At 41.4% G+C, this 27,578-nt stretch overlaps 1 protein-coding gene across 5 annotated transcripts in view; it reads left to right on the top strand.

The window, feature by feature from the left end:
- LOC105466706 (palladin, cytoskeletal associated protein) overlaps positions 1-27,578 on the top strand; it is a 433,580-nt gene that overhangs the window by 282,286 nt on the left and 123,716 nt on the right. The gene's annotated exons all lie outside the window — the stretch shown is intronic.

Raw genomic sequence — 27,578 nt, 5'->3', positions numbered from 1 at the left:
CTTGAGATAAGCCCCATTTCATCATGATGTATTTTCCTTTATTGTATTTGCTTTACTAAAATCATTGTTAGTTTTTTTATGTTTTAAATATTCCCAGTATACTTGATAATTTGGGATCCCAATCTGGCTTGTTAGATTGTCTCTCTGCACTAAACTCTAGCTACGGTAGCTACAGTTTACTTAATTAACGACCAAGTAACATCGTTTTCTTCCATTTTAAATTTTGTATGACTTTGGCTGAGGGTCATTGAAAATCAAGGATGGGAATACACACACACACACAGCACACACATACACACACACACACTCTCTCTCTCTCTCTCTCTCTCTCTCCCCACAATCTTACATGGTGAGGTCCTGACTGAAGTTTATTAGGAAAACAGTAGGAGAGACAGTCCACAAGACTTTTCAACCTTCCCGAGTAGAGTAGAGCTAACATGAGACTAAGCCTACTCAGTGAGTCTCAGTGAAAACTGGGAAAGAGGGATACGGAGGAGAAGCAGTAAGCACTGCTGCAGTGTGGCTTGGAAGAATGCTGTAAATACTCCTTTATCCCATCATTGCTCCATTGTCCAGTCTTGACACAGGACTTCCTGCTGCCTTAGACTGAAATAGAATCACTGCCCCAAGATAAATGCGATGGGGGAGACAGGGTTTAGGAAGTGATTATCAGACACCTGCATGATAAGAGAAACTGGAAAGCAAAAACAAGGAGACAAGAAGGAAACAAGCCCAGTGTGTTCCCATGGGTTTTACACATAGACTCAGAATATCAGTAGCAGCAGGGACTGTGGCACCCCAGGCCACAATACCCAACTAACAGATAAGAACACCAAGGCTAGACTACAGAGACTGTTCACCTGAGAGCATACTGTTTTGTTTTGTTTTGTTTTTCCCTCTTCTTGATATATCCAGAAAAAACTTCCTCCTCCCAGCCCAGTTTAGCAATAACTTACTTCCTTGGAGAACAATGCCTCAACCCACAGTCAGGCCTTAGGTTGGTACAGACAGTGGCACTTTACATGCGTGGGACTCTCACCACCCGCTTCATTCAACTCTGCCTGAGGAGCACTCACTTCTTGGGTCCTATCACCCGTCCTGCACTATAATCCAAGGAGCCAGCTGCCTCTGCCGACAGTGTAAGTAATCTCAGGCTATTTTATAATCAGTCCTGAAGAACCCAGAGGGGGGCACCAGGCTCACCTCAACCTCAGATTATTTTTTGGATCCACTTTTCCCCGTCTTGGATGAACTTTGTGAACTTTGTGTCTGTGGGAGAGCACAGTGAAGGACGAACAAGGAAAAGGAAAAAAGGGGTAGGAGAACCAAAGGCAGGACAGCTTTTCCTTCCTCTTTTCTTTCCTGAATTTTTTTTTCTAGAGAAGTCTTCAAATATTCCAGCCTCAACCTTTTAAAAAGAAAAGGCAGAATGTTTTTAGCAGGAACTTTTTGTTTCTAGCTTACTGGGAGACAGTGGGAGGATGGACACTTTTGAGCAGATATGCATCACCCAATCATCTCCAGAACATCTGAATCGCTAAGGAATTGGTCCAAATTGTTAATAATACTTCTGGTTTAAGACAGATAGATGAAACACCTTGTATAATCACTATATTCAATGTGTTTGACTCATGTATGGGACTTAGAATATAGATTAAAATCTAAAGGCTTAAGCTTGCGTCTGCTTGTGTGTCGTACTGTGGCGTATAACTATGATTTCCTTGCTGAATCCCTTTAGGGCAGAGATGGCTTTGGTCGTGATCAGATCTCTGGTGTCTAGCACATAGTAGATACTTAGTAAATATTTACATAACAAGGCACTGATTATGTACCAAGCACCGTGCTAAATACCTCAAAAATATAAGCTCATTTATTCCTCACTCACTGTTAGGAAACTGTCATTACTATCTCTGTTTTACAAAGAAAACTAAATCCAGAGAGACTGAGCACCTTGTCCAAGGTCACACAACTAGTAAAGGGAGGAGCCAGCATTTGAACCCAAGCAGACTTGCTCTTTTTGTTTGTTTGTTTAATTTTTTGTACAGGCAGGGTCTCACTGTGTCACCCAGGCTGGTCTCAAACTCCTGGCCTCAAGTAGTCCTCTTGCCATAGCCTCCCAATGCTGTAGGATTATAGGCATGAGCCACTGTACTCAGCCAAAGAGGTCCTGCTCTAAACACTTGCTAAGAATACATTGACATTGAATTTTTCAGTCATTAATGTTATGATGCTTATGAAATTGTGATATGATTCTGCCTGAAAAATGGGGATTATATGATGATTTCATTGATCTAAGACAGTTAACTAGACATCAGAATATATCTTCACTTCCTAAGTTATCCACTGGTTATTGATTCTATATTGGTTGATCCATAAGTAGGCATACATTTATTAGTGTACTCCTTACCCAACATTACTAATTACATTTTTACTTTAAAAAGCATCAGTGCTTCTTCTCTTACTACATGGAAATTAAAGATTCCTTTCGCAATTTTGTTTCTTACTCTTTCCACATTCTGTAATGTATTAAAAACATTAAATTACTCCTTTGTTCTTCAGGAACTGTTCATTTGAAACTCTCCAACGTAAGGTTGCTGGGGAAAAACATTCCTATGTTTTATTTTGATAATGAAATATTGTGTAGTTTTAAAGTTTAGACATATAAATTAATGTGAATATCATATATACACACACACATGCACACCCTTGCATCTAGTTTATAAATTCTAAGATAGTCATGAACACTTATTTTTAGATTTTGTGACTTATTTGGCTTTTAATGCACCACACAGTAAAATTGTTTATACTCTGTCATAGTTTTCTATTTTCTACCCACTTAGGGGAGACTACAATTATATAAAAGTTGCTACAACATTTTTAATTAATTACTTGACTCCAAATAATTCCCTTTAACATTCTAAATGTAATCATTTGACTCTGAGTAGATTCATTCCTCATTTAATATCTTTGTCACTTTCCCTTCAAATTCCTTCTACTGTTCTTTACTTTGGGCTAACTTTTGCTGTGCCTCTTTTTCTTCATTTCTAATCTACTATACATTCTTTTTTTTTCTTTTTTTTTCTTTTTGAGACAAGGTCTCACTCCATTGCAGTGCAGTGGAGTGATCTCAGCTCACTCCAACCTCCACCACCGGGGTTCAAGTGATTCTCTTGCCTCAGCCTCCTGAGTAGCTGGGATTACAGGTGTGCACCACCACGACTGGCTAATTTTGGTATTTTTGGTAGAGACGGGATTTCACCATGTTGGCCAGGCTGGTCTCGAACTCCTGACCTCAAGTTATTCACCCACCTTGGCCTCCCAAAGTGCTGGGATTGCAGGCTTGAGCCACCCACCGCACCTGGTCTCACTACATTACATTCTTAATATGGTTTTGTTAGTGCTCTCTGTGCCAAAATCCTATTTTCCCCTCTTTTCCCTTAGGCAGGGCATGCACAGAGCAGATCTATTTCTTACCAACCCTTTTTCCATGGCACACGCAGCTGCCCCTTGGCAATCCCTGACTGATGTAGCATTGCTCTCTGAAGATTTTAATCCAGCTTTCTTAGTCTCACCTAGCTTTATGGAAAATGAGAGGCTAAATATTTTCCTGTTTCTTATTAAGATTTGCATTGCTCATAGTATAGGTGTCCTGTGTAATTGCTCTAACATTTTCTCTTCACACAAGATTATCCAATATTCTCTCTTATCCTGCCTAATCCTTTTCCTTTTCTGTAGCCAGTTGCTATGAAAGGGGTGGCCATGGCAGACACTGTTGCAGTCTAATGTCAAAGATTATATATTTAATGTGAATGTGCCCGCATGTGTAGTTTTGGGTTTTTTGTTGTTGTTGTTTGTTTTTGGAGACAGAGTCTCACTCTGTCTCCCAGGCTGCAGTGCAGTGGCGTAATCTCGGCTCACTGCAGCCTCCGCCTCCCAGGTTCAAGCGATTCTCCTGCCTCAGCCTCCCGAGTAGCTGGGACTGCAGGCGCCTGCCATCACACCTGGCTAAATTTTGTAATTTTAGTAGAGACGGGGTTTCGCTATGTTGGCCAGGCTGGTCTTGAACTCTTGACCATAAGTGATCTGCCCACCTCGGCCTCCCAAAGTGCTGGAATTACAGGTGTGTGTAGTTTTCAAAAGAGCCATAGAGAGGAGTTGACATTTGAAAACATTCAAAATGAACATTTTTTAAAATGCCAACAGAATACTTCCCTGGAAAAAGGAGCCACAGATACTTGTGGCTTTCTTTCAATTTTCGCGATGACAAAGCTGTTGGATTTGACTTTTGAGTAGTAAGTCAGTTTGTCCTTGGGGCCTTTAATAACACCAGTATGGAATCAAAATTAGGAAAATGACTGGACTTTGGCTGTGTATACACCAGGTTCGTGACTGTTGAACAGGACGATATTTGAGCAGATTTACTGAGGTTTTGGGAGTATCTTCCTTCCCTGCATTTTGGCCAGTTTCAAGTCAAAAGTGAGCATAACCTAGTTAATTGCAAAGGAAAAGGGCAAACCCGGAGCCAGCAGCTGGAGAACCACGCTGTGCAAGGGCACATACAGCACGGTTGCTCAGCATGGCTGGCGTGGTGGAGGGGATAACTATGACATGGTGTATGGCCAGGGGCAGAGGCCGGGAAGCCTGTCGCAGCACAGCATGTTTCAGTGACATGATGACAGGAAGCCTCCGAGCAAATGCTGTTTGGAGATTTGAGGGAGGTGAGCAGGCTGTCGGCATTGAGGAAAACTGCCAGCAGACCACAGTGATGCAGGCGCTGGGCTGTAAGTCAGAACTCCTGAGGATTATTAAGATCATACCATTTTAGGAGGGCTGGTTACAAGGTAGGATACCAGGAGAGGAATACAGAAATGAGGGATAAGACAGACAATTCGGAACACAGCTCACAGAAGCCAGGAACAAGACGGGACCAAACAAGTTCAAGTACAAGCTAAAAGTCATGCCATCATTATATTGAAAAGATGTGATGAAAAAGTCATGTACCCACTGACTGATTTCGCCTTATTGCTTGGGCATGGTGAGAAGGCCCTCTCTTCCTATCATTGTTTTGATAAAAGAAAAAAAACTACCGTGACGCCCATCAGAGCTAAATGCTGTCTCTACCTGCCTTCCCCATCCAGGTTCATGCCTGGTTTGCTTAGGGATTATCTGATGTTACTAGCCATGTCTCTTCTTGCCTCCACTGGCATGGAAAATCTGGGTAACCACAAGCAAACTTGACCAGCCTGCTACCAGTGCCTGAAACTGAATATTATAGTACAACCGTGTGACACATTCAAAGATGCTGACTGCTGTGGAACACTGAGGTGCAACAGAACTTCACGGAAAGAAACGTTTCAGCGCACCCTCCGTTAGCCAACTCTTTTTGAGTGTGCTTGCAACTGTGCTGTCAGCGCAGAGCAAATTGTGTATTTACTCTAATTTTGATCCCAAACCCTAGGTAGATGCTTAATTTTTAAAATAGGCAGACAGTGTCAAGAAAATTAGTAGAGAAAAGTAAGTTTAAGCTAAAAATAAAAACAATGAACAGAAGTGTTTCCTATTCAGATGCTGTTTACTTTTTGTCTAAACCAGACACAAGCACATTTTTCTAAAAAAAAAAAAAAAAAAAAAAAAAAGCCAAATAAATATTTTAGGCTTAGAAGACCATACGGATTCTATAATAGGTATTTTACATAGTCCTTGTAGTGCGAAGCAGCAATAGACAATGCATATGAGAATGGGCATGGCTTTGTGCCAATAAAGCTTGATTTACAGGCTGGGCATGGTGGCTCATGCCTGTAATCCTAGCACTTGAGAGGCCAAGGCAGGTGGATTGCTTGAGGTCAGGAGTTCGAGACCAGCGTAACCAACATGGTGAAACCCTGTTTTTACTAAAAAAAAAATTTTAAATTACAAAAAGTAGCTTGGCATGGTGATGTACGCCTGTAATCCTAGCGCTTTGGGAGGCTGAGGCATGATAATCATTTGAACCTGGAAGGCGGAGGTTGCAGTGAGCTGAGACTGCACCACTGCACTCCAGCCTGGGTGACAGAGTGAGACTCTGCCTTAAAATATAAAACAACAAAGAACTCTATTTACAAAAGCAAGCAGTGGGCCAGATTTGGACCATGAACCATAGTTTGCCAACCCCTAGTCTAAAGAAAACAGCATTTCTACTCACAAATTATATATATATGTGTGTGTGTGTGTGTATACACACACAAGATGTATACACACACACACATATATATATAGTACTGTTTCTGTTGAACAGATAAAACCATATATTCATGGTAGCTGCAAAAAGAAAAAGATACCTTTAAGTGACTTCCTCCTTTTTCATGGATAATGGCAATATTTATTGTTAAATATTTATTGCTGAGTACCAATTATGCTCTCTTTACTCAGTACTAAAGGAAGATTTTAAAACTCCTGGCAGCCTCTGATCTCCAGGAGCTCATAGTATAAGAAAGCTAAGCAATAATATTGCAAAGCAGTAGAATAAGCATAATGCAGAGAGACCCATGTGCACTGGGACAGTTTGATCGTCAGGAGGAGGTGTGGATCTAGATGGGCCCTGAGGGCCAGCTCATATTTCTAAAGAGGGGAGAGACAGGAGAGCATCTGGGGGAGAGGTGATGAGTCCAGGAGGATCATGAACAAAGATTATACAATCAGAGAAAATGAATAGTTAAAAGAAAGCAGGTAACTAGGCTAGCCAGGGCAAGATGATCATACTGGCTGTGCCTCTTCACCTTCATCCATGAGATACGGAGAGTAATAGTAGCTTCCTCATAGAGCTGTCATGAGAATTTAGAAAGTTAATATTTGTAAAATTCCTAGAGTAGTTCCTGACACATCATATATATTATATAGGTATTTGTCAGACAAATAAATGCTGGAGGTAGAGGTGGGGATTGGTTAATAAGGTATGGTAAGATGGAGTCGGGTTGAGGACAAGAATAATTTTCCAAAAACACTTTGATCATGTAACTGTATAGTGAGGGACTGCAATGTCCACTACCTTCAGGACAATTGCCAAACTCCCAACCATGCTTTCGTAATTGTCCCCTGATCCCAAACAAGTGATCAGTAAGTGAGGAATGTAAAAGTAACTCTTGAGGCCAGGCGCTGTGGTTCACATCTATAATCCTAGCACTTTGGGAGGCCAAGGCAGGAGGATAACTTGAGGCCAGGAGTTCGAGACCAGCCTGGCCAACAACAATGAGATCCCATCTCTACAAAATATTAAAAGAAAAATTTGGTCTGAGAGCTAGGAGCAAGAGCTTAGGGAAAGGAGGAATAAAAGAAAGTAGTTGGCTACCAACAGACATCTGAATTCTTAAGCAATTAAGAGAAAAAAATGGAAAAGTGGTCCCAGCCACTTGGGAGGATGAGGCAAGAGGATTGCTTGAGCCCAGGAATTCAAGGCTACAGTAAGCTATGATTGTGCCACTGCACTCCAGCCTGGGAAACAGAGCAAGACCCTGTTCTCTTAAAAAAAAAAAAAAAAGAAAGAAAGAAAAGAAAAAGAAAAGACAAAAGAAAGGTAACTCCGGTTCCAGCACACAGTGCCACTGCAGGAGTGAGAAAGCCACGTGGGAGAATTGTTCCGTGGGAAAAAGCTGAGGAATGCTTTTGCACATGTTGTATTGGAGGTACTGGTGCCCAAGGGGAGACAGCCTGCAGGCAGGGGGAGGCTTGAGTTGGGGCTAGAGATGGACACTTGGGAACCATGAGCACAGAAGAGACCACAAACGTGTTGAGACAAGGGACGTGGGCGGGAGAAAGAGCAGGGCCATTGAATCTTGAACATTGCTCACACGTTCATTGATTTGGAAGAGACAAACTGCTGCTGTCAACCCAAGTCCGGAAAAGAGGATACAGAGATTCTCTACCTCCTCTTATTTGGGAATGCAAGTCAGGCGTGAGTTTCATAGCCAGAAGAGGGTGAAGTTGTTCAGTGCACAGTAAGTCCATGAGAACAGATTTTCCCATCTTGAGCAGACCCTGCAGAGCCACAAACAATGCCGCCTTATGGGCTCTGGTCAGTCTGGTCACGGGATACCTGTGAGGATTTCTTTCCTGTCGGAGCAGTGGCTTCCTTGAGATTTGGCAGAGAGGCTGGTCTGAGGAATGCTTCTGGCTGTGGGTGCATTCCAGCCCAGGGGGATGTCCCAGACATTTTGCTTTTAATGAAGCCCCAGCTTTTTTCTCCCTCTTGCATTTTTTTTTTTTTTTTTTGTAATGAAAGGATTGTTACAAGGGAAATATAATGGGGCCCTGGCTGTGTTTCATTAACTTTTAATTTAAGCTGTTAGTATGGAATTAGTTAGCAGACTTGTGAATCAATTAGCTAGGCAGTGGCATTCCATTTTAACAAGGGGAGCACTGTGCAATCTCAGATGCTAGCTATGTGTGTGAATGCGGAGTTTAAAAGGAGCTAATCACAGTCCTTGCTCCTGCCTCCTCTACTGGTTCCAAGTGGACTCTGCTAGAACACGCCATGCACCATCCAACCCTTATCTTCTCTACAAATACAAGTTTGGATTACTGAATAAATCCAGTGGAAATTCATTTTTCATGCTGATGAACTCAAAGACTTTCAGAGTAAACCAAAACAATGCACTCAGAACTCTAGTGAAACATTTGAACATTTACCCTTTGATCCAGAGTTTCCCCATATTCTGGGAAGCAGTAAGTCCTGGGCAATTCTGCAGTCTTCTAAAAGTTCTTATATAAGCTTAATTGTCCTTCCTCATTTCCAAACCCCACCTCTGGTTTGGGAAGATCTGACAGCTGCTGTCTGGGTTTGGCGTACTTACTCCATTACTGGTCAAGAGGAGACCCAGTTAACAATTTCAGCCACAAATTTAAAGTCCAGTCATCTCAAAGGAAGACAGTGATGTAACAGGCATCACTGTTAAACCCTACTGGCTTTAAAATAAAGGGAGAAGGGACAGAGTCAGTTCTAATAAATTGTAGAGATATATAGAGCATTTTAAAACCAACTTGAGAAAGTTGTTGAATTAGCATCAGAAAGCCACAGAAAAATGCATAGAGGGAGAGAGATAGACTTGTGATTCACATTAATATTTTGGGCAATGGAATACTGTGTGGCCAATAAAAATGATTCAAATAGTATAGTAGAAGTATACTACTGTCGGCCAGGCGCAGTGGCTCACACCTGTAATCCCAAAACTTTGCGAGGCCAAGGAAGGCGGGTCACAAGGTCAAGAGATCGAGACCAGCCTGGCCAACATGGTGAAACCCCGTCTCTACTAAAAATACAAAAATTAGATGGGTGTGGTAGTGCATGCCTGTAGTCCCAGGTACTCAGGAGGCCGAGGCAGGAGAATCACTTAAACCCGGGAGGTAGAAGTTGCAGTGAGCCGAGATCATACCACTGCATTCCAGCCTGGCAACAGAGCGAGACTCTGTCTCAAAGAAAGAAAAAAGTATACTATTTTCATAGAAGTATACTTATTGATATAGAAATATGTTTACCTGTCAGGTGTGGTAGCTTATACCTGTAATCCTAGCACTTTGAGAGGCCTAGGCCAGAAGATCACTTGAGCCCAGAAGTTTGAGACCAGCCTGGACAACATAGGAAAACCCCGTCTCTACAAAATAACTTTTTAAAAAAATTATCTAGGCATGGTGGTACACACCTGTGGTTGGGAGGCTGAGGCAGGAGGATAGTTTGAGTCCAGGAGGTCAAGGCTACAGTGAACCATGATTGAGCCACTGCATTCTAGCTTGGGCAATAGAGCGAGACCCTGTCTCAAAAAATACATATATGTTTATGAATATTGGAACATTTAGAAAGCAGTAAATATACTATGAAGTACAATTCAATTTTAATTTCAGAATATTTCAGAATATTACATGCACACACATATATTGTCAGCAACAAAGAAAAAACTTGACTGGATAAGCAAAATTATAACACTGTTATTAATTAAAATTGTTATACAAAATTTGAGAACCATTTGGGGGTTACAAGAACATGAAAAGCTGTGGCTTGCAACCTTCGTAGGGTCCCAAAGCAAGATGGATGCATCCCAATGGGAGTTGAACACTTGACAATCTTTTATCAAGGTCTATATATCAGACTTGTTATCCATCCATCTAGCTAGCTAACTTACCTTCTATCCCTCTGTCCAGCTATTATGTATATTCACGAAACTCATTTTCGAAAGATGGGAGATAATGGTTCTAAATTTCAAAGAAATGTTTACACTTTGCCAGAAAGGTTTTCTTTTCCCCAGTCAGGGAGTGAAAAATGTCTGCTAATTCATTCATGAACTTATTTACCTATTTTTTCCACAAATATTTATTAAGAACCTGCCCATCAGCCAGGTAATCAGGAATCCTAAGATTAAACTATTAGAGTTTTTTTCATCGTTCAAGTTTTCTGTTTTCAGTCATATTATGTGGGTGCTTCCTGAGCACCAGAGATCAAGGGAGACTGCTTGCAATCCTGATTGATAATAAGTGCAGTTTATCTGGAAGTACTATTGAAGTTTTCTTACAATTGAACATTTTTTCTAGAAGGGTGATGGTACTGCATTGGTAAGACTGTCTAAACCTGAGCTGTCAGCACAGTAGCCACTAATCACATGTGGCTCTTGAAATTTAAGTAAAAATTCAGTTTCTCTATAATTCCAGCCACACTTCAATTGCTGAATATCCAGATGTGGCCAGTGGCTGTCATACTGAACAGTGGAGACACAGGACATTTATATCATCACAGAAAGTTCTCTTGGGCAACACTGGTCTAAACCTAATTGCTGAGAACACTTGGGTATAAAAAGGCACTTTTCACATTTTTTCTCTTCATTGCTTAAGAATTCAGATGTTTGTTGATAATCGACTACTTTCTTTTATTCCTCCTTTCCCTAAGCTCTTGCTCCTAGCTCTCGAAGCAATAAGCTTTTCAGAATTTCAGTATTTGTCAGCACCGGCTCCAGAGAGCAGGCATCAAAGGGCCAACATTACACACTTATGTGTATTTATATAAATTTGGTTAAATATTAATTTGAAATGGTCGTAAATGAGATTTCAGGTTTGCAGCAGCAGGAAAAAGGTCTGTATAACTTCACTCTAAACATGGTCATTAGTGTTAAGTTGTTAAACTGTAACTAAACTGGCATCTTTGTTAGGTAGTCACATTTCACTGGGTTTTGCTGTGTAGCATGTGATTCCAAAAATCTCAGTGATTTTTAACAAGAAATATTGCTCCCTCCCATAGATAGAAGGTGAAATGATCCCATTCCTAATTTTCATTTGAGTAGCAACCTAAGGACTAAATCACAATCCAGGAATTTTCCAAAGTTCCTTACAATTACTTTGAACTGGACCTTCCTTAGAAAAATGTCTAGAAAAGGAAAATACATAATGACTGGTTATTATTCTACTTTCTTTGTGTTTAGAGGCAGCACTAATTTTCAAGTAGAAATTTTTTTTTTTTAATGTGAAGCCAATCTGGAAAAGCTGCATGCTGTATAATTCTAACCATATGGCATTCTGGAAAAGGCAAAACTATAGAGTCGGTAAAAGGATCAGTGGTTGCCAGGAGTTAAGGGGAGCTGAGGATGAACAGGAAGAGCACAGAGGATCTTTAGGGGGGTGAAATCATTCTGTGTGGTACTGTGATGGGGGATCCCTGTCACGATGCATTTGTCAATATCCATACAATGCACAACACCAAGAGTGAACCCTGGTGTAAACTGTGGACCTTGGGTGATATAATCAGGTGTCTTGAGGTTCATCAGTTGTAACCAGCGCCCCACTCTGGTGGGGGATGCTGGGCATGGGTAGGGATGGGGAATACATGGGAAGTCTCTGTACCTTTAGCTCATATTGCTGTGAACCTAAAACTGTTCTTAAAAATACAGTCTATTTTAAAATTAATGACAATAAATGAATGAGTAAAGCATGATTAATACATATACTACCACCCAGATCAAAAGAATAGACTGGGGCCGGGCGCGGTGGCTCAAGCCTGTAATCCCAGCACTTTGGGAGGCCGAGACGGGCGGATCACGAGGTGAGGAGATTGAGACCATCCTGGCTAACACAATGAAACCCCGTCTCCACTAAAAATACAAAAAAAAACAAAAAACTAGCCGGGCGAGGTGACGGGCGCCTGTAGTCCCAGCTACTCGGGAGGCTGAGGCAGGAGAATGGCGGGAACCCGGGAGGCGGAGCTTGCAGTGAGCCGAGATCGCGCCACTGCACTCCAGCCTGGGCGACAGAGCGAGACTCCGCCTCAAAAAAAAAAAAAAAAAAAGAATAGACTGTTGCCCCCCCAACTTCACATACTTCTTCCTTTTTGCAACTCTCCCCACCTTGAGAGGTAAGCCAAAATCCTGACTTTTGTGATAAAATTTATTTTCTTTATAATTGTGTGATCTATGTATGCATTTCTAAAACAATATAGTTTTCCTGGTTTGGAACTTTATATAAGAGGAATCATGACATACATACACTTTCGTATCTTGATTCTTGTGTTAAAATTTTGGTTTTGACACTCGTTCATGTTTTTTAGTGTTGGTGAGCATTTCTGTAAATCTTGACTCCAACTAGAACATTATACCATCTTTAAGAGGAGAGCTCAAATCAATGCATGCTACTGTGCAATGGGAAGATTTGGGGCAGGAGGAAAAATATGAAGAAAATATTAACCAGTGTATTTTATTTGTTTTAAAATACATTTAATACTTCTGTAATTTTTGCAAGTGTATAATTTTCCTAGGTTCTAATGCAGTATAGAAAAGACATTTAGGACCGGGCGTGATGGCTCACGCCTGTAATCCCAGCACTTTGGGAGGCCGCGGCAGGCGGATCACAAGGTCAAGAGATTGAGACCATCCTGGCCAACATGGTGAAACCCCATCTCTACTAAAAATACAAAAATTAGCCGGGCATGGTGGCATGTGCCTGTAGTCCCAGCTACTCGGGAGGCTGAGGAAGGAGAATCACTTGAACCAGGAGACAGAGGTTGCAGTGAGCCGAGATTATGCCACTGCACTCCAGCCTGGTGACAGAGCAAGACTCTGTCTCAAAAAAAAAAGACATTTAGTAGGAAGTAGTGCTGATAACTTGAACACAGACACTTTTGTGTTTTCAATTCAGGTTTAAAGTATTCATATATCGTAATTTAACTCACTAGCAGAGTGTACTTACCCTGCAGGCACACAATTTGCTCTCTCTTTAAGGAAAAAGTATAATCTAATCTGGTAGGAGATTTTTCTCTTTATTTTTAACTTAACACTGTGAAAAAAATAAAACACTGTCCTTGAGAAGGCATAATTTTTGAAATGCAATTTAAATGGTATCTTCATTTTAAATTGTGTAAAAACAAGACTTTCGCCTAAGTGTAAGACCAGAATTTTGCAAAATTCTGGACCTGCCTCTCTGGCCTGCCTCTCTCCAGTTCTGCGTAGGGCAGCAGGAGGCCTGGCAATGTGAATGTCTCTAAATCCTACTGCTGCTCTAAACTGAGATTTTGTGGTTTCTTTTTGTTTGTTTGTTTGTTTGAGTCAGAGTCTTGCTCTGTCGCCCAGGCTGGAATGCAGTGGCGCAATCTTGGCTCACTGCAACCACCACCTTCCGGGTTCAAGCCATTCTCTTGCTTCAGCCTCCCCAGTACCTGGGACTATAGGCATGTGCCACCATGCCTGGCTAATTTTTGTACCTTTAATAGAGATGGGATTTCACCATATTGCCCAGGCTGGTTTCAAACTCCTGACCTCATGATCTGCCCACCTCAGTCTCTCAGAGTGCTGAGATTACAGGCCTGAGCCACCATGCCTGGCATCTTTTTTTTTTTTTTTATGTAAGAATTTAAACCATCTGGAATTTATATTGTCATCTAACATGGGGTACAGATTGAAATTTATTTCTCCCTGCCATTCATTGACCAATCTGTGCTTTCTCACTGATTTGAAATGGCACCTTTATCATTCTCGAAATTATTCATGCTTATGGCTCTTTCTGATTTTCTGTTCTATGCTGTTGTCCTCTATGTCTTCACTTTAGCCAGTGTCATGCTGTTTTAATTATTGTACCTTTAAAATCTGTCAGCATCTGCTAGCAGAGATATTAGCATGCATACACACACACACTGAGTATTCCTCTCTTTTATTACTGTTTATTATCAGGTAAACTTTTGCATATATATGTTAATTTCAGAAAAGTATTCCACTGTGATTTTGAGATATTGATTTAAAATTAAAATTTGATTTTGTGGAGATTTGACATCTTTAGATCACTGACTCTTACCATCCATGAAAATGACTCTCTCTCCATTAATTCTAACGCCTTCAATAAAGTTTTGCCATAGTCTTCATATAGACCTTGTATATTCTTATTCCATATCCCTATGTTATAACAGACATCAGACCTATCATTTGACACCAACATCTGGCATCCAAGACCACAGGAATGATCCCCAAAGCAGTCTACACCCCCTCCCCACTAAGGCCCAGGAGGAAGTGTGTTTGCAGCCCTGACCTAAATCCACTTCTCCGTTTCTCTCCTCTGCACAGTGACCTCTGCCTGGCCAAAGCCCCATGGAATGCCCTAATCATATGTCCCTCTGCAGAGCAGTCCTTTCTTCAAAATGATCCCTCTTTTATTCCACCATCACCATAAGTCAATCTCCAGTTTCCTCTCTGGGACCCTGTATTAGTCCATTTTCACACTGCTATAAAGAACTACCCAGGACTGGTTAATTTATAAAGGAAAGAGGTTTAATTGACTCAGTTCTGTATGGCTGGGAAGGCCTCAGGAAATTTACAATCATGGTGGAAGGCAAATGGGAAGCAAGTACCTTCTTCACAAGGCAACAGGAGGGAGAAAAAAACACAGGAGGAACTACCACACACTTACAAAGCCATCAGATCTGCTGAGAACTCACTATCACGAGACCAGCATGGGGGAAACGGGCCCCATGATTCAATTCCCTCCACCTGGTCTCTCCCTTCACATGTAAGGATTATGGGGATTACAATTCAAGACGCGATTTTGGGTGGGGACACAGTCGAACCATATCACATCCCGATAGATTTTAAGCTAGGTGTTGATTATCTGATTGAAATAATTCTGAAGATTGTTTTAAGCTCCTAGACGACAAACTGTGAACAAAGCTGCCTTCTGGAGAACAGGATCAGGAGGTTGGGGGAAGGATACTTTACATATTTGCTTACTGTTTTGTGTCACTTTATGTCTCCAAGTAAGTACTTCTTTTATAACATAAAATCTTCTAAAAACAAACAAACAAAAATTGCTTTCCCCCTCCCAAGATAAGTTCTGTTTTAAAGGAGGAACTATTCAAACGAATACTTGGTACTGAACAGTCATTCCTATCTTTTGGGACCAAGGAACTCTTCACCAATTTGATGAAAATGGTAGACACTTTCCTCTGAAGAATGCACATATGTACACAGCTACAGTTTTGTGTAGGATTTCAGAAAATAAAAGGCTGCTGCCCTCAGCAGAGATTCGTATCTCTGTATAATTGGTGTCTGGTGAGGTACGTGTCACTGGATCAAGATTCCTGTGGGGGCTTCTGGTGTCCCCAGCTTCCTTGTCACACCTCATGTTGCATCACAGAGCAGAGGCTGACTCCCAAAAGTTACTCAGCCCCTTTTTAGAATAAAAATAGCCTCAGAACAGGGTTGCTTTAAAAAAAAAAATAGGAGAGTAATTTTACATGATACCTAGTGAGTTGAGGAAAGCAGAACTAACCTAGGGAATATTGCCAAGTAAAAGAAGTTTGTCTTTACTCCGCAACCTCCCCCGCCCCCACTCTGAGTCTCTCTATGACTCTTCTACTTCCTCTTGCCTACCCAAAATCTTGTCATCTTTAAGGTGCACCTGAGTCCTCTCCACTCCAAGAAGCTTTCCTTCGTTCCTCAACTCAAGCTTCCCACTCGCCAAACTTTCCCACAAAAGTAACCCAAACAGAAGAGAGAGGAGAGCTTGTATAGCCCAGGAGCTCTAGGGACAAAGTTCAAAGTACTCTACACAATCAAGGAATTCCACTCCAAAACACATCTGTGTGGGAGGATGCTGGGTGTGTCAACCCAGCAGATAAATTCTATTTAACCTTATTCCTTTTTTTTTTCTTTTTCTTTTTCTTTTTTCTTTTTTTTTTTTTTTTGGTCACTGGGTCACTCTGTTACCCAGGCTAGAGTGAGTCACCACTCGGTCACCCAGGCCAGGTGCAATCTCGGCTCAGGGCAACCTCTGCCTCCCGGGTTCAAGCGATTCTTCTACCTCAGCCTCCCGAATAGCTGGGATTACAGGCGCAGGCCACCACCCCTGGCTAATTTTTGTATTTTTAGTAGAGACGGGGTCTCACCATGTTGGCCAAGCTGGTCTCAAACTCCTGATCTCAAATGATCCACCCGCCTCGGCCTCCCAAAGTGCTGGGATTACAGGAGTGGGGCATATTTTTAAATGTACATAATACATGCATGTAATTTATAAGTAAATATACCTACATATTATATCTATGTGTGTATATGTACATATATGTGTGTGTGTATATATATATACACATATACATATCACAAATAAAAATATAGAATGGAGACCAGTGCTTTAACTGAATACTAGTTAAATTACTTAACTCTGCCTTCCTGCTCCCTCCCACCTCACCCCAAATCAGGTTGCCTCAGAAAGAAGGGTAGAGAGTATTTAAGTGAGACCACCTGAGTTTGAATCCTGGCTCTGCCACTCACTAGCGTGAAACTTTGGCTAGAGATGACTTAACGCTTCTTTGAGCATAGGTTTCCCCATCTTTAAAGAGTGGGAGGCAAAGTGGGATTGCTGGAAGGATGAAATGGGTAAAGTGCTCAGTCCACGCTGGACATGTCCAACGCTATGAAGACCTGCACAGGAGGAGCAGAGCTAATCTTCCCCTCCCGCAGTGGTTAACTCCTGCCCTGTGGTTCTGCTCTTTCTCTGCACTGGGTGAAATCCCAAGAGATCTCATAGCTTTCTAGCAGCTTTCAGATAGAAGTCTTCCCATCAGAAACAGATCATTCTCAGCATAGTAATTAAAATCTTGTCTGGTTCAATCATCTAAATTTGGGTGTAGGCCTAGGTGAAACGTCTCCCCACCCTCACACTATTACAGGAAGGCCGCGTTCTGCCCGGGGCATCCGCTGGGGAGGCACAGGGTTGGCCTCCTCTCTGGCTCTCCCCAACTTTCTAGGGGCTGTTCTCCTCTAGGTCCACTGGCACTGCTCCTCCTGTCCTCAGCCTCGGGGCTTCTCTGCTGGTTCTCCAGGCCCGCTCCTCCAGCTGCCCTCTCAGTTAGGTTCCACCCCCACCCCCGCCGCTGCAAGATGGTCCGGTGGATGGAGTTCCTGTGATAATGATCGGGTAGGCTCCTTGCCAGGCCCACCTGGCCTGAGGCAAAACTCCTGCATGTCTATGGCCTGTCCTCCGGCATGAGAGTGTCACCCTTTCCCACCTGCCTGAAATTCCGAGGGACTTACGTCCTCTAAGGGGTCCCCTTGAGGCCCCTCCTACTTCACTGAATGTGAGAGGAAAGCAATCCTCTCCTCCCCCAGGGTGGGAGACAAAACATACAAGCACGCGTGTGCACACATACGCATACACACACGTGCATGCACACGTGCACGCACACGTGCACACACACGCACACGCGCACGCATGTACACATATGCATGCACATACACGTGCACACACGCACACACAGACATGCATACGGCCTGCATGCACACACGCACATGCATGCACACACGCGCACATACATGCACATATGCACACATACACGCACGAGCACACACACATGCATGCACACACATGCACACGCACACACACACACACACTCACACCCGCTGGCTTCCTCAACCCCTCTTTCATGAGCTAGAGGGGTAATCAGTGGCCAGGCTGGCAGAACTGGTTTCTTGCTGTGTGGACATAACATGTCCGTCTTTTAGCCTCTCAGTATGGTGGCTTGGCCCTTTCCTTCAGGGGGTGGAGTGTTCAGCATCTGTCATATTGCTCACAGCCTGTGGGGAATCAGCCAAAAGTGAGGCTGAAAGAAGTGCCAGGTAATATCTTTAACCCTGTGCTTAGTAAATAGTAAATGCGCAATGAATATTAGCGATCATTAGTAGCAGTAGTAGTAATAGTAGTGTGTTTTCTCATGGTCTTACTCTGGGCTGCTGAAACCAACCACTATAGACTGGGTGGCTTATAAGTAATAGAAATGTATTTCTCCTAGTTCTGGAGGCTGGGAAGTCCTAGATCTAAGCACCAGCAGCTTCAGTGTTTGGTGAGGGTTGGCTTCCTGCTTCACAGAAGGCTGGCTTCTCGCTGTGTGCTCATGTGGTGGAAGGGACCGGGAGCTCTGGGGCTGAGAGCGCTGATCTCATCCATGAGAGCTCCACCCTGGTGACCCAATCACTTCCCAAAGGTCCCACCTCCTAAAACCACGCCAGCGATTAGGATTTCAACATAAGAATTAGAGGGACACACAAACATTCGGTCTTTAGCAAGGTCTCAAAATGCCTGCGCTATATATAGCTTTACCACCATTTGAAAGTACAGTTCCTGGCAGTGATTTTGGTAACCCACTGTTGTAAAATCAATTTAAAGGTTCTTGAGTGGCAATTTGAAAATGAAATCGAAGCGTAGAAAAAAGAATAGAACAATCAAGAATGCGTAATAGGTGTTGTTTTGTAAAATTTGTGATTTAAGATAAATAAGTACATATATGTTGCGATTTTAAATGTATGTGTTATATTGGTTGCTGTCGACAAAATTTGAAGACTGTAGCATCTGAGGTTTTCCAGTTGTCCACCACAATGATTAACATGTGAGGATCTTCCTGAAAAAAGTTCAATGATTAACATGTGAAAGTCTTCCTGAAAAAAGTTCCTGTGTGATGAGCTCTAAGGAACGAATATAGAACTTTCTATTCCCCACAGGTCTCTGCAGTGAATACAGTTAATTGGGAGCTAATCATGAACTGCTTTATGGTTTTCCCTAATTGTCTCTTTTTTTCTCTCTGTTTTTGAGACAGGGCCTTGCTTTATCACCCAGGCTGGGGTGCAGGGATGTGATTATAGCTCACTGCCACCTCACATTGCTGTGCTCAAGAGAATCCTCCCACCTCAGACTCCCCAGTAGCTGGGACCACAGGCAAGCGCCACCACACCTGGCTATTTTTTGTACTTTTTAAAAAATTTTTAATGTTTGTGGGTACATAGTAGGTGTATATAATTATAGGGTATGTGAGATGTCTTGATACAGGCATGCAATGCAAAATAAGCACACTGTGGAGAATGGGGTACCCGTCCCCTCGATCATTTATCCTTTGTGTTACAAACAATCCAATTACACGCTTTTAGTTATTTTTAAATGTACAATTAAGTTCCTATTGACTATAGTCACCCTTTTGTGCAGTCAAATACTGGGTCTTATTCATTCTTCTATTTTTTGTACCCATCAACCATCCTCACCTCCCACCTAGCCCCCCACTGTCCTTCCCAACTCTAACTAATTTTTTTAGTATTTGTGGAGACGGGGTCTGCTATCTTGCCCAGACTGGCCTAATTGTTTTTTGAGAATAACTGTTGTGTCCCCCAAACATAAGGAGGAGAGAAGACATTTTACATTTCTGATGATGCTTTTTCACAGCCCAGTGCAAAGGTGCACGCCAGTCACTGCTGGCGGATGTCTGACATTCAGTTTGGCTGTTTCGCTTGTCCTGTGTTAGCTAACCCATCTTGCTGTCTCATCATGCATGATTTGCACGATTGGCAGTTATTAAGGTACACCAGGCTAGAAGGGAGTCCATCTGGCTCTCCACTGGGCCCTGTACTGGCCCAGAATCTGAACTATAGCCTATGCTTAATAAATATTTGTGGAATGAGTAAGAGGTTCCATCTATGAGATGAAAACCACTGGTGGCTGATAAGTATTCAAATGGCATATCTTCTGTAAATGTTACAGAACGTCAAAGCCATTAGGTGCTTGAAGAGAAGTTTAAAAATATTCATATGCAGGAAATGAGATAATAGAATTTCTCATAAAAATGCAGTTTGATCAGATTGAGGGGGTGGATACCCACTTACCTTTTGATAGTAATAGTAGATTTGTTATAGAAAACACATTTTACTTTCCTTGTCTCCTAATTCAAGGTCATGTGAAGCTGAGCTAGAAGGAGCAAAGACAGTTCTGCCTGAACTGCCTCTAGTGAACACAGTTACCCTGGACCTTATTATGAATACCTGGCCTGTTCTACAAAAGTAATGAAGATTGCTTTAAGGAAGAAATTTTGCTTGTTTTATTTCCCAAGAAACTTGCTGAGCGCGGTGGCTCACGCCTGTAATCCCAGCACTTTGGGAGGCCGAGGCGGGCGGATGATGAGGTCAGGAGATCGAGACCATCCTGGCTAACATGGTGAAACCCCGTCTCTACTAAAAATACAAAAAAAAATTAGCCGGGCGAGGTGGTGGACGCCTGTAGTCTCAGCTGCTCGGGAGGCTGAGGCAGGAGGATGGCGTGAACCCGGGAGGCGGAGCTTGCAGTGAGCCGAGATCGCGCCACTGCACTCCAGCCTGGGTGACAGAGCGAGACTCCGTCTCAAAAAAAAAAAAAAAAAAAAAAAAAAAGAAAGAAACTCACCAAATTGAGTTGTCTCTACTTTCCTTTCAAAACTATAACTAAGTACAGTAGTAATGTCAGTTCACTTATGATTTTGACCTGCACCAATCTTTGAATATTTGAACATTTTTATCTCCTGAAAAATTACTTGGCTTGAGGGAGACACAGTTGGATGAGCAAAGAAAAAAGAAATAATCAAATGACTTTCCGATACTTTCGAATGGTCATAGGCTTGCTTTGAAATCCCTCTGTCTATATCATCCCATCCTGTTTTTGACTTCTAATCTTCTTTTCCAAATACTATGTAGCAATATTTTGTGACTCATCCAAAAGTTGAGTATATTTAGAACACCGTGACAATCTAACAGTATAAACAGAAGTACTCATCTGTCTTCATCATCATCCCACACAGGGAGTTAATTCCTAATAAAGGAGTTTATCAGATCACCCTCAATTACATCACTTTGGGATAATTTCATTCCCAAGGAAATTTTAGGCATTTTTGCCTTGGAAAAGAGCAGGTGCCTTACGAAAAAGAAACTAGATTTGTGAGAACTGCACTTATGTTTCAAATTTATATTCTCAGCTTTACTCTGAAGAGATGGCTTGGAAGAAGTGACGGTAACACAGAATTGCCAGTTTGCTTGGCAAGGTCAAACTATTCCATATGTTACCTTGCAAGATAAAAAAAAGTTAATTTAAAAAATATCAGAGACCAAATGAGCAGTTGAACACACAACTGATTTAGCTCAGATTTTTGTTTGTTGTTATACTGATTGCCGTATTAGCTCCCTCTTCTACCACCTCAACCCCACCCCCACCACCATACAGCTGCTCGCTTGCTCATTACAAAGCATATTTCCCCCCGTATATTAATGTCATATTCAGTAAATCAGGAAATTTTGCAACTTCCGTTCTGATTCTAATCTGGCAATTTTTCTTGAGTTCAGTGTCATCAAATCAGAACCAGACACTTTTGTTAAGCGTGTCGCATTCAAAATTGCACACAAACACACCCAACCTTATTTTTATGAAAAGTCTGCCCAGTCACCCGCTTTGTCCCTACCCTAATAGAGCCAAGGCTCAGGGTTTGCAATGTAAGGAAATGTGGAGTACATTCCAGAATGCTTTCTATGATTAGTAGATGTTTGATACTACACCACACTTATCTGTGCCTCCCCAGTCGGGGAGCCTTTTTCTTATCTAAAAGGCCTTGCCATATCAAAGGTAAGGCTACTTTTTGGTAAATTCCTCTAAATAAGAATGCCACTAGAAGAAATTTAAATTATATGTAAAGGAATAAAAGTTGAAAAATAAAGGATTTTTTTGTTTTGAAAAGTTGATTTCAAACTTAAAAATTTGCAAGTATTTTCTGAGTTATGGAAATAGAGTAAAATTTATCTTTCTTATAAAGTTTTAACATTAGAAAAAAAGGCTTCTTATGACTAAAACAAAGGCATTTGGTAAAATTTTATTACCGCTTCTACTATAATATCTATTTCTCTTTAGATAAAGAAACAGATTTGCAGTAACATTGGAAAGTAAGTTACTCTAACCTACCTATGTAGAAATAATCACTGTTAATTTTAATGCATAAATATAAATTTTTAAAAAGTGGAACCATTCTATAAACTGATTTTTATGCTGCTAAAACAAACATTAAGTATCTGCTGAAATGTTTTAAATTTTTTCAAAATATATGTATTTTCTGACTTATTTGCTATAATACTTAACTCATTGCTGCCCATGCAAACTTGAACAGTCTCATTTGTTAAAGCATGAGAGAATTCATAGTTAAATCTTTGTACAGCTAAATTGTTCAGCAGGAAATGTAGAAAGAAGTGTTAAAAGAAAAACTTCAGCCAAATTTAATTTCATTTAAAAGAGTTTAATTGAACAATGAATGAATCATGAATCGGGCAGCTCAGAGAATCACAGCAGAATCAGAGAGACTCCAGGGGTGCCTTGGGGTCAGAACAAATTTATAGACACAAAAAAAGTAAAGTGACGTACAGGAAACAGAAGTGAAGTACAGATACAGCTGGATTGGTTACAGGTCAGTGTTTGCCTTATTTGAACACAGTTTGAACACTCAGCAGTGTGTGAGTGGTTGAAGTACGACTGCTGGGATTGGCCAAGACTCAACCACTGTTACAGACACCAACTTTTAGGCTGTCAATCTTGTTTATCTATTAAGTTAGATTGCAGTTCATCCACAAGGACTCAAATATAGAAGTACAGAGTCCTAGGCCGGGAGCGGTGGCTCAAGCCTGTAATCCCAGTACTTTGGGAGGCCGAGGCGGGTGGATCACGAAGTCAGGAGATCGAGACCATCCTGGCTAACACGGTGAAACCCCGTCTCTACTAAAAATACAAAAAACTAGCCGGGCGTGGTGGCGGGCGCCTGTAGTCCCAGCTACTCGGAGGCTGAGGCAGGAGAATCGCGTAAACCCGGGAGGCGGAGCTTGCAGTGAGCCGAGATCGCGCCACTGCACTCCAGCTTGAGTGACACAGCGAGACTCCGTCTCAAAAAAAAAAAAAAAAAAAGAAGTACAGAGTCCTTCTCAGGCCATGTTTAGTTTGCTTTAACAGAAGTAAAAGAGAAAACCCTTGTTCTTTGCTTTGTACAGGGTAGTCCGTTGATTGGAAAGGTAACCAAAGTCTCTCAACATCCAAACATTTCTAACACAAATTCTTTAGGTCATACTGTTCCCACTCACCTTGAACTTAGAGGCAAATCCCTTATCACTTGTGCTACCTTTTATTCAGATAATGAATTTGGGAATAGTGTTTGGAATTCAAGTCCCATAGCTTAGAAAATATTGAGTACCTGGCAATTCAGTATAGTCGTGGATTGCAATAATTCCTGTGCTTGTTAACTAACCAAGATTTTTGGGTGTGTGCAAAAAGTCACGTAAAATAACTGAAAATCAGCACTTCTGTTGGATAGATGGGTTCCTGAAAAAGCATATGTAAATAAATTTTGGTATATCTGATGCTACTTTCCTGTTAAGCCACTATGGAAATTATCTTAAACATTATATTCTTTTCCCTGAGGCAGAAAATGTAAACAATACATTCCCACAGGTAGCAACTATAACTGTTTCCTATGTATCTTTTCAAAAATGGTTCATGCATTTACGAGCATTTGTGTACTGTGTGTATTCATGCACTTACATAGGGTACTCTAGGGGATGATTTTTACATGAGGGCCTATCACACATATTCTTACTTCTTAATGGAACTAAAAGGTAGATACTTTGATGTCCCTAAAAAAGGTACATGAAGATCTATTTGCCTGTTATCAGAGGCAGGCTTCGTATCTAAAGTAAAGGAGAAAAATATAGAACATTTGCTTTAAAAGTTCCTCTTTTTATAAATAATACTTGCTAACTTTTATGCTTCTGTTTTAAAAGGAATTTCTTCCTTGTGCTATATTCACAAGTTGATTCCAGGTAGATTAAACAAGGCATAAAAAGATAATAAAGGAAAAGTCTGGTAAGTAGTTCAAATAAAAAAAAGTCTGATCACTAAAAGGCACCCTAAAGTGTATTAAAAGACAAGTCATAGAGTGGAAAATATTTGCAACTTGTGTAGACAGCACTGGACCAGAATATATGGGTTACAAATGGAATAAATAAAGAAGAACTCGTACAAATCAATTTTTAAAGGCTACCAGGCAATAAAAAATAAGTAAGTGAAAAGTAGAACAGCCACTTCACCAAAGAGAGAATTCAAATTGCCAATAAACATGAAAAGATATTCAGTCTCATTAAGTAATAAGAAAAATATGAATTAAAACAACAGAGATACCATTACACACCCATTTAATTAGCAAAAATTTAAGCCTGATAATACCAAGTTCTGACAAGGATATGAAGTAACAGGATATTTCATATACTGCCAGTGGGAGTATAAATTGGTAAAAGCACATTGGAAAGGAGTTTGGCATCATTTGATAAACCCAACGTTATGCAAACTCTATGACCTAGCAATTTCACTCCTGAGTACATTTCTCTAAGAAATGCTTACATATGTGCTCCCAGAGACACGGAACCCAAATGTACATAGCAGCCCTGCTCATCATAACCCCAAGCTGGAAGTATTCCAGAAGTCCATCAACAGTAGAACAAATAAGGAAAATGTGGTAGAGTAATTCAATTAAGTATTATTCAACAATTAAAATAAATGAACTATAGCTAGACGAAACAACATGATAAATCTTACACGCATAATATAGAACAAAAGCATACAGACAAAAACTATGTACAGTCAGATTCCACTGATATAAAGCTGACAAAGGAGGGAGAAACCAAGTACCTTGCTCAGAGATGCCTAACTGAATAGTCAAGTTAGAAAGACAATCAAGGAAATGATAACTCTGCAAGTCAGGATTGTGGTTACTCTGGGAAACCCAGGAGTATGAGGGGGAAGGCGCACACAGGAATCTTCGGTTCTATTTTTTTTTTTTTTTTTTTACCTGAGCAGTGGTTACAATCTGGGTGTTTGCTCTATAACTCTTTGTTAAAGTGTAAAATTTGTTTGTTTGTCTGTTTGTGACGGAGTCTCGCTTTGTTGCCCAGGCTGGAGTACAGTGGTGCGATCTTGGCTCACTGCAACTTCTGCCTCCCAGGTTCAAGCGATTTTCCTGTCTCAGCCTCCTGAGTAGCTGGGATTACAGGTGCGTGCCACCACACCCAGCTAATTTTTTTGTATTTTTAGTAGAGACAAGGTTTTACCACGTTAGCCAGGATGGTCTCAATCTCCTGACCTCATGATCCTCTCGCCTCGGCCTCCCAAAGTGCTGGGATTACAGGCATGAGCCACCACGCCTGGCCTGTAAATATTTTTTTAAAAGACATGCAGATAGACATTATCTTAGATAATTGCTTACAAGACAAAGAGAACGACCTGCGCCCAAGTCCCCCAGAAAAAGTGACATATCCCGAAGAATCCACACCCAAGGAAAGTAATTAAAGGGGTTAAGACGTCTCTCCTTTTGTGATTAACACCCCGTGGTGCTTGCAGAGGCACCGCTGGGTGTCAGGGAACCCACCTGCTGCTCACCTCATCACCCCATAAATAACACCAGCTCTAGGACATGGTCCCTGTGAACAAATGAAGAATCTCTCCTTCAGCCAGTGGGTGAGAGTGACGTAGGTAACAACTAGATAATGCTTGGCTCTGCCTTTTTCTTACTGATTTTTAGGAGTTCTAATTGCAAGATAGACTGAGAACAGTAGTCTAGCCATGTTCCACGAAGAGGAAGAGAACGTGGAATTAGGTTAGTGGCTAGCAGCCTCAGCCACAATAACTTTATTTTGTTTGTGCACTCACCATTTAAGAAGTTTGTGAGAGCCTACAAAATTGAGGAGTTACTTCTCAAGAATGTTGCATTGAGAAAAATGGCTGCCTCTTTTATCTGTGTAGTCAATATCATGGCCTAAATTCTAGATTCTTCTCACCTAGCCAGAGTTTAGTGATCAAGCACCACAAACCAAGAGGTATTCCATAACAATAGGATTGCTCAAACCAATCTACCTGACCTATGAAACTGTTTTCTGGCTCACTCAGAGGTACAAACTTTATACCCACTGAAAATTGTCTCCGGATTGGATAAGGAAAATGTGGTACTTATACACCATGGAATACTATGCAGCCATAAAAAAGAATAAAATCATGTCCTTTACAGCAACATGGATGGAGCTGGAGGTCATAATCCTAAGTGAATTAACATAAGAACAGAAAATCAAATGTTGTATGTTCTCACTTTCAAGTGGAAGCTAAACATTGAGCACACATGGACATAAACATGGGAAAAATAGACACTGCAGACTACCACTAGAGGTGGTGTGGGGAGGACATGGGTTGAAAAAATATTCTTCAAATGTAACTACTGCTTGATAAAAAGGAACTATGCTAAATGACCACTTTTTCCAGCTGAAGGCAGAGCATCTACATTACATTTTTACTCAGTTAAGAGCAAACAATAATAGGTGAATAGCAACCTGATTCTGTATGTTAAAAATGATAAGTGATTGAATCTCAAGTGTATTAGTCCATTCTCACACTGCTATAAAGAACTACCTGAGACTGGGTAATTTATGAAGAAGAGAGGTTTCATTGACTCACAGTTCCGCAGACTGTACAGGAAGCATGGCGGCATGGCTGGGAGGCCTCGGGAAACTTACAATCATGGCAGAAGGGTGAAGGGGAAGCAAGCAGGTCTTACTGTGGTGGAGTTGGAGAGAGAGAGAGAGCAAAGGGGGAAGTGCCACATACTCTTAAACAACCAGATCTTGTGAGAAGTCACTCACTATCACAAGAACAGCAAGGGGGATATGTACCTGCATAAGTACTCCCTGACTCTAAAATAAAAGTTGAAAAAAATTTTAAAAAGAAAATTGTCGGGAGGCTGAGGTGAGAGGATTGTTTGAGCCCAGGAGTTCGAGACCAGCCTGGGCAACATAGAAAGACCCTGTCTCTACAAATAATCAAAAAAATTAGCTGGGCTTTATGGCGCATGCCTTCAGTCTCAGCTACTCAGGAGGCTGAAGTGGGAAGATGGCTTGAGCCTGGGATTTCAAGGCTGCAGTGAGCTGTGATGGCGCACTGCACTCCAGCCTGGGTGACAGAGTGAGACCATGTCTAAAAAAAAAAAGAAAAAAAAAAAGAAAGGAAAAAGGAAAATTGTCCCAGGAGTTAAAAAAATTTTTGTTTTGGCTCTCTCCTGCGCAGTAACCATGAGGGTTTCAAGGATAGTGTTAAGGCCCCGTGTTGTTGGCGCTCTGTTGTCTTTGGCATGGGAGAGGACTTCAGTGCAAAACGGTGTACGAAGTGTGTTGTCAGCGGAAGCTAATTTACACCCTGTGCTGGACTGAGGGTTGCTTGTTTGGAATTGTTTTTCCTGTGGCTAAAGG

This window comes from Macaca nemestrina, chromosome 3 (genome assembly GCF_043159975.1).
Source record: "Macaca nemestrina isolate mMacNem1 chromosome 3, mMacNem.hap1, whole genome shotgun sequence".
In the NCBI taxonomy this organism is placed as follows: domain Eukaryota; kingdom Metazoa; phylum Chordata; class Mammalia; order Primates; family Cercopithecidae; genus Macaca; species Macaca nemestrina.
The sequence above is the reverse complement of the archived record's forward strand: the minus strand, read 5'-3'. Positions and strand labels throughout refer to the sequence as shown.